The sequence below is a fragment of the Misgurnus anguillicaudatus genome, chromosome 9 (assembly GCF_027580225.2).
Source record: "Misgurnus anguillicaudatus chromosome 9, ASM2758022v2, whole genome shotgun sequence".
Classification (NCBI taxonomy): Eukaryota; Metazoa; Chordata; class Actinopteri; order Cypriniformes; family Cobitidae; genus Misgurnus; species Misgurnus anguillicaudatus.
In genome coordinates this window covers 18,323,467-18,331,719 of record NC_073345.2, presented here as the reverse complement: position 1 = coordinate 18,331,719, position 8,253 = coordinate 18,323,467, and the positions used below count along the sequence as shown (strand labels likewise).

The 8,253-nt window shown below is 35.5% G+C and overlaps 1 protein-coding gene across 1 annotated transcript in view; it reads left to right on the top strand.

The window, feature by feature from the left end:
* The first annotated feature begins 5,856 nt into the window (after positions 1–5,856).
* The window catches only part of caln2 (calneuron 2), a 42,340-nt gene continuing 39,943 nt past the window's right edge, over positions 5,857–8,253 (top strand). The window contains exon 1 of the mRNA XM_055179419.2: positions 5,857–6,513. The gene's annotated coding sequence lies outside the window, so the exon portion shown is untranslated. The remainder of the gene's footprint in view (positions 6,514–8,253) is intronic.

The following is an 8,253-nucleotide window of genomic DNA, read 5'->3' as shown; positions in this document are numbered from 1 at the left end:
CAGTTTAATCGTAACATGGGAGAGAAGCTCATTCCAGCGCAAGAGGGTTCATTCTTATATTTAGGCAAGTTAAAAAAAATTACGGATTCGGAGATTACGGATCTGCAGACGGTCTTTGCAACTATACATAGGGAATGAATGACTTCCATTTGTCATGTGCAGTGGAAAGGCAGCTTGAGAAACAGTCAACTACATGTTTGTTCTGTGGCAGCTACCGTAGCTTCTCATTGCGTTTCGAAATTGAGGTTGGTTGCAATTCCACCACTAGGTGCTGCCCACACTACAAATTTAAATTGTCTAGTTATGTAACTATTCAAGTCCAACACATGCCTAAAATACAATGCTTATCATTTCTTTAGGAGGAGGCGGGACACTGGACAGCTCAGAGGAGATTTAAAGATGTTTGCCTGACAAGCAAAGCCATTTTGTCAGCAATATTTGAAGAGTTTCGTTGCAAAATCCATTTTTTAACATTTTTGTCAAAACATGTTTATTATTATGTTATATGTTATTATTTTTTTATGGTGCTACTTAGCTGTATTTTTTAAGTTATGAAGGTTTAAATCAAAACAAACAAACAAACTGCAGTTAAATTGATATTAATTGGAATGCACAACCAAAAAAACGAGATTTCTGAACAATTAAAAAAACTGAGTTATCTAGTTTTGCAACGAAACTCTTCATTTGTCTTCATCTGCCACCTTGAAATGAACAAACAGCATAAGAGCTTTGTTATTAATTTAGAAAGCGAGCGATGCAAAGGTAGCACAAGCTGTTTATATTTAATAAAAGTATGCTGCTTTAATTACTCAGAGCTGTAGATCATTGTACTTCTCTGATCTCACCTTTACTCAACTAATGGAGGATTATAAATTACATTTTACAATCATGCAAATCTAATTTTGTATCAAACCTATTCCTAAGAGTGTATTTTTAATAGGTAATTTCATTATGTATTTACTGGCCAATTTAATATTTTGCATTATAACTTTATTCATTTCGTGATCACAGATGGTTTATTTACTTTTAATTAAAGGAGATCTGTTTCATCCAAAATAAATTGCAAAGTTACAGCATATTTTGGTTTTTGTTTCCTAATTTTGGATTTATCTCAACTGTACACTGTTGGTACTAAATAGTAAAGCTTGTAATCATAGGGGAACCATCTTAGCACCTATATAGCACCTCTGTAGAACCATACTGTGTAGACGGTTTCATCAGACGCACATGATACACGTCTGGATCCGAACCTTCCTTCGTGTTTCGTTTTTTTAATGTTCTGACTAGTTGCTAAACTGATCTCTTGAACAAATGCCTCATCGAAAATATAAAATGTTTTAGTTTTCTAGGTAATCTATGTGTTGTTTTTTTCCTTGTTATATAAATAGACTACGTTTTAAGAATTTGTTGTTATTTATTCTTAGCGGAGTTTACCGGAAGTTACGTGCGAACCGCAACAGCTGCTTGTTTATGTTGTTACTTCTGAAACCGTCTATTGCACCACTTATGGTTCAACATAGCACAATATGGTTGTACACATGTGCTACATGTTCTACAAAGTTGATGTTTAGCACTAAAAATCGTGCCCCTATGATTACGAGCCAGTCAACCACTTTTAGTGCTATTAAGCACCATTTTGTTTTTTGTTTGTTTTTTGAGTTTACTTTTGTCGATCATTTAGCATTTAACCAATTGTTTTGTTGTGCGAAATCTAATTTTATTTTCTTATAGGGTTTGTTTTCCCATGTTTAGGGATTATGTCGCTTTATAAAAGTGCAGTAGATAATTAATTCAGTTTTATAATTTAAATTCACAGTGGGAGTTTTTTTCCCTTTGGGATTTATGAGCTTCAAATGAAGCAGGTAGTGAAGTGGAACTATATCTGACTTATTTAAACACACCCTGATCTGATTACCATGCATGCTGTTAATAAGTTTTACTGTAATAACAATAGCATACTGTTTAAGGAAAACACTGTAAGGTCTGTAAAAGATTTGTAAAGATCTCATAATGATTATATTACTGTTGCTGCTTCTGTTTGCTGTTTGTTGTTGCAATATGTAAAAAAGCCCATTTACTCCAATTGCCTCTCCACTCTAAATTGGTTACCATTTCTTTAATAACATCTCTTTACATTTTCTTCCCTCTCAATGCATATTACTTTTTGTGAACGGTATTGCATTTAAATTCTGAAGGCCAAGTGTGACCCAGTTTTCCAGGTTGGGCAGGATCTCAGTACTGATTCTCAAATGGTGTCTAGAATATTGTGTAACTTGTTCTCGACATTACAATCTTAGCCTGAGCACATTTATATGAGCATGTCGCCCATCCATTTTGTCAGTCCCAGCGGGGCCTATTTTAGATTTAATGAAGCAGACCTTAACATCATGGTATTGTACATCTGCATTGATCTTTAATGCTTGCAGCTGGGGGGCATCAGTGGCAGCATTATAATGGATTATCCATATAAAAAGTGTATAAACAACCAATGGATGCATTCTAGAGAGCTATTGCATAAACAGACTGTATTTCTTTTGATTGATAACTCTTTTATGCTTAAAAACTTGCTTATGTAAGTTCAAACGTCCAGTTTTTATGGGAACAGATAAGTTTCATTTCAAAATAATTCAAACTTCTAATTAGTCCAAATTAAGATCCCTATATTTTGCTTTTTTTAAACCCTCAATCACAATTTGTTAAACATTTTACCAATTAATTTTAGCATGCATATGTTGAAGCACATCATGATCAAATGAATTTACTTGCTCAAGGGCAACATCACAGACTTGCCTCTCTGGTGAATCCACGCGAATTCATTTAAATGATGTCGGCAGATGTAAATAAACAGATGGATGTTGGAGGTGATCGTGAGTGGAGTTGTAACAAGGGAAGAGATGCTGTTTCGCTTGGTTACCAAGTAAAGTTGTCAAGGGGGTTTTACGGTCTTAATGTGCAATAACTTTCTGTATCTGGAGTACTACCAAACTTTCGGTAACTGCCCCCAAAACTAAACTTTGGTTTCTAAAATACAAGCAAAACGGAGAAATAAAACAAGGCTATTTCAAGCTTAAGTTCAAGCATATACACATGAATCTTAAGAATTCAGGATTAGGCTACTTATAGCCTAATTAGACAGTAATTTCTATTCATTCCTTTCTGTCAGTGGGATTGTTTGTACACCATAGTTATTTGTTTGAGGAGCTCAGATGCAAAAGCCGCTAAACGTCAAAAATGAGACAATGATAGGCCTATTAACCAAATATTAACCCAAACATAAAAATGCTGGTTTAAAACCCTTTAAGCGTCACCCCACCCTATTGAGTTAAGTCTACACTCTTAGAGCTTCCAAACAATATACAGTTTGTCATGATTAGATAAGAATTCATATGCAAACATTGAAGTAAATGTAGGCGTCCTGCTGTGGGACATTGACATTTAGCAGAAAATAAAAGTTTTGAGGCACACTCTCTTCATAAATGAATCAATTACTCTCCATACATAATTTATTTTATAAAACACTGTTAAAATATTTATTCTGGAGGCTTAGACCTTTCCAACGATATATAGTTTGTAGTGATAGATTAAAATTTACATCAACAATATTAATGCAAACTAGGTGTCCCGTATTCGGGACGGCGACGCTTAACAGTTTAAGTTGATCTTTCCTGCAGGGCAGAAAGAAAACATTTCTTTTTTTATTTCTTTGTTTGGCCCAGTAAACTCTCTTGAGATCTCTTAAACGCTGTCATTATTTTCTTCTGCATTGGGTTTGTGTCACTTTTATTAAGCGACAGTAATAAGAGCCACTTTCACAAGATTAAAGAAGCCTTATATTAAGTGTTGTTCTTATAGATGGGGCATTTTTGCTGCTTTTGTTATCAGACATGAATAAGGAATGCACTTAAGGACCGCTGTTTCATTTGCCAATATCCTATTTTTCTGTTTGACCAGACCAATGATTTCACCACTGGTGTCACTGTGGCAGGCCACAAATACATCATATGCATTTTAACTCATTGGAATATATCAGCAGCTGCTGTTGTTTGCATTTTACTCAACGTGACTCACAAGCCACATTTCACTTAGTGCCTTTCTGAGACTAGATCTGTGCATTACCAATCACTTTGCTTTACAGATAGGATTGTCTTAAAATTGCACTGCTCCTTAAAAAGTCTCATTTGTGTGATGTCAAATCCTGGCTTATTTTCATTTTTCTTCTGTATTCATATCATATTGTAATCTTGACGGAGTACTTATCAGACAATGTCTGATTACATACTAATATTTCAATTCAATAAGCTTGTTTGTGAATGATTGCAATCAGCTCAAGAATACAGAGCTTGGATCTCATAAGAATAAAGTTTATATGTTAAAGGGGCGGTTTCCCAGACCAGGATTAGCTTAATCCAGGACTAGACCTTAGTTTAATTAGGAAATAACTAGATATAACAAACATGCCTTAAAAACATTACCTGTGTGCATTTTGAGGTAAAACAAAGGGCACTGATTTATTTTAAGATATGTCGGTGCAAGTTGTTTTCAGTTTGGAGAGCTCTTAAAAGTGTTTAAGTCTAGGACTAGTCTAATCCCTGTCCGCCCCATGTAGAAATAAAGTAAAAAAAGGCAAGAATTCAATATATTACTCACAAATAAAGATCTCAATCGCTGGGAGAAGTAAAGTCATCATCATTTTAAAGGCCTTGAAGCATTTTAATGGAGGCTGAATTCAGCCCTGAATAGAATCAGTTCTGATCTATGAGGCAATGACAGCATCCATATGTTATGTCCTGCTTTATGCAGCACATTCTCCTAAGCGTCAATCACAATCAATTAGATTTTATTGTCTGTGTGATGGTAGTGGAATGAAATGGCAAGTACTATGGCCTTACTCACTGAAATTGAGATTTTCAATTGGACACAATTTAGGCTGTATGCATTATGTTTAAATTGCCTTATTTATTATGCATTATACAACTATTTATTTAAACACTTCCTTGATTGAAGTTTGTCCCTCATTAGAAATAATTGTAATTGTGAGCTAATAATTATGCGCCCATACAATTTTGTGATAATTGCTGAATTTATAAACATTTAAGTTATTACAGTAAGAGGACCATTCCATCTCTCAGCTTTTTCTAGTTCAGTGTTTGTCCTCTGAAGATATCTCCACTGTCTGAAAGTCTCAAATTGGTGATTTAATTACCTCATTGGGATCTTTTTGCATATTGTTTATTTCCCTCTGCAGTACAATGAAAGAATATTTCAATGCCATCTCAAGGTCATTTCTCGAGCTGCTGTCAAATTGATACAGTATCTTCAAGAAAGCTTTCTTTTTTTTGTTTTCTTCTAGAAGGATCAAATATTTTCCTATACACCTAGGATAAAAAACAATTACTACATTTGTTAATATAACCATATCTCCAATCTTCCCCTTTTTATCACAAACTTTGCTAATGACATAATTAAAAATGAATGAATGTTAGCCCTTTAAGGACTGCATATATAAGCTGTATTGAGAATAAAAGAGGAATGATGATATTTCTATACTGTAAAAAAGTGAAAGATGTATTATTTAAAAAAAACTCAATTAGTACAGTATAAAAATATATATATTTTTTTCAAATGAAATGTTCTCACTATAAGCCTACATTTTTAGGTGTTACCAATTTTAGGTAATTAAATAAAAAAAATGGTGTCACCTTTAATTTTTCGATTAGCACACAGTGGCTCATTTCACTTTTACATAACACGTGCACCGTAAAGAAGAATATGTTGTTCTAGTGTAACTTACTGATACGAAAAGATCAACAGATTAGAAGCAAACCTGCAAATATGGTTACATCGAGTCCTCCTCTATTTATAACTCCACCCTACACCATTCTTACAGACCCACCTGCCAGAGCTCTGAAGAAGACAAACCATACTGGAACAGATCGTCTGTATGACTCTATTCAGTGGCTACATGGGCAATGTGCCCACCTCACGCGCGCAAGAGATGGGTGAGCAAAACAATAGATTTACAGACAGCAAGAGTTTGTTTTCTCGGCAGTTGTGACAAGAGGCAAACGTCATAAAAGTAAACGAGGATTTAGTTTTTGGGATACTTATAAATTTAACCGGGTGCATTCGGCGTGGACTTTAAATGCAACACACCCTTGGGCGCGTGGCGGAGGACGTCTGCTATGCACGAGGCGAGCGCGAGCCAGGAGCGTTTTTAAACAAATAACGGACATATTTTAAATGTAAAATATACGACAATGGCTATTGGAACTAGCGTGTGACCGGATGGATTTCCAAAACCCTGCTTCGGTGGCAATGGGGCTGTCACATGCGGACAGGACCGAGGATAGATAACTGGGGCAATTGAAAATGCCATTATTTTCTTTATACCATCAGAAATAAGTGTTTCAATAATACATATGAGACCAACGACTGCAGTAACTCCATACGTCCAAAAACACTTGCATTTTAAGCGCCCTGAGGTTTCACCAATTACAGGACACCGTTATTGAGGTGAGTGGATTTTCTCTTGTCTAAACTGAATCGCTTTATGGTGTACCTCACAAACCTTTTAAGTTTGTATAAAAGCGTCTTCTAAATGTTAAAAATAAGCAGCATGTATTTGTGAATACAGAGAAGCAACAGAAATCAGGTTACGGATGGCACCTGTTGGGAAGGCAAAGATGAGACATTTAACGAGGCACTTACCAAGTGACATTTACGTGACATTTTAAACGAATTAAATAACTGCATAACTGCAAAAAGTTTGTTGTGAGCTCTTCATAAACCAGAAAAGTTTGTATACTAAAGCGCAAACATATTTTCGTAAATTCGGACAATTTTGTTTGTTCCAGGCTTTTCGATAGATATATAAATCTTGACTTTTGCATTTGTTGTAATATAATGCTGAGTCAAGGAGTTTATTCGCGTTGAAAGCAATGCGATATTTGACAGACTGGTTATGTATGGCGGGTCTGAGTTATGATGTGTCACCAGGACGACAGGACGGGAAACGTGCCCGTACTTTGAGCTGGGCAGGTGCCAGTGTAACTGTCTGACAGGCTACCTAAATGCCCTAACAGATGTTTTTATTGATGTTTATCACTAACTTGATAAAAGACAATGGGTGTAGAAAATCACGCTTTAGAGATGCGCTTATGCATCGACAATGCGCAACACTGCGAAACGGATCTGCGCGTGCCACCACCAGAGTCCTTCTGAGGATTTACGTTTGATGCGATTTGTGGATCAATTAAAAGAAATTAATTATTTATTTTCATTTTAATTATCCCACATTTTAACTGTAATATAGCCTAATTGATATATAAGAGTGGACTTAATAAATAGTCCTTAATTAATTGACTTAATTAATATTTATTGTACACCTAAAAAGTGCGTTATGTTGTAACATCAGTGGAAACACGAGATCATTCAATTTTCAGTTATTTTAGAAACAATACTCTTAGATGTGACACACCAAAAGTCTTTTTTAAAGTTTTGGATCAATGTATTTACATTAATTCATGCTTTAATCCCAATTGACCTAATGCACTACTCTTTTGAAGGTATGTGTGCTTCCAGGGGCTCAATGAACTTGTTCGGCACGGAGATACAGGCATAATGGCAAATAAAAAGCAGCTAAATGAAATAGAGAGAAAGCAATATTGTCCTTTAAGGTTGACCGGCTTCCTTGACACAGTTCCCATGGTATCACATCCACTAGCTCCATAAAAGGTGGCAGTAGCAGCAGGTGACAGCTTGGCTTTTGGGTTTTTACATTTGCTTCCGGATCTGATTAAGGACTTGTTAAGAGTTTGCCAGCATTTGGGTCACAGACACTGACGCAACTTAGGACAACTGTTAGACGTTTCATTAACCGGCTACAAACAGTGCGCCGGTGGCAAAAATGAGCCAATAGAACAGGGAGGCACCTTCACAAGGTCAGTTCCTGGTCAGAAAAAGGCACCAAATAAGACATTTCTGGTCAAAATTTGACACTAAAAGGACACTCACACATTAAAGGAATAGCGCACCCAAACATGAAAATACAAATCAGCTTTGTTTATTTGTAATTTGCATGTATTGTGGCACATGAATGCTAAGAAATCATCACATTATGGTCCCAAAATAACCTTTTAAAACATTAGCTTAGTTTTGCATTCATTATGAGTTGCATGTGTATTGATTTCCAGGTCAACTCTAATCCTAAATTCACCATAAGACATCAATGGCTCTTTAAAATATTCATGTGTA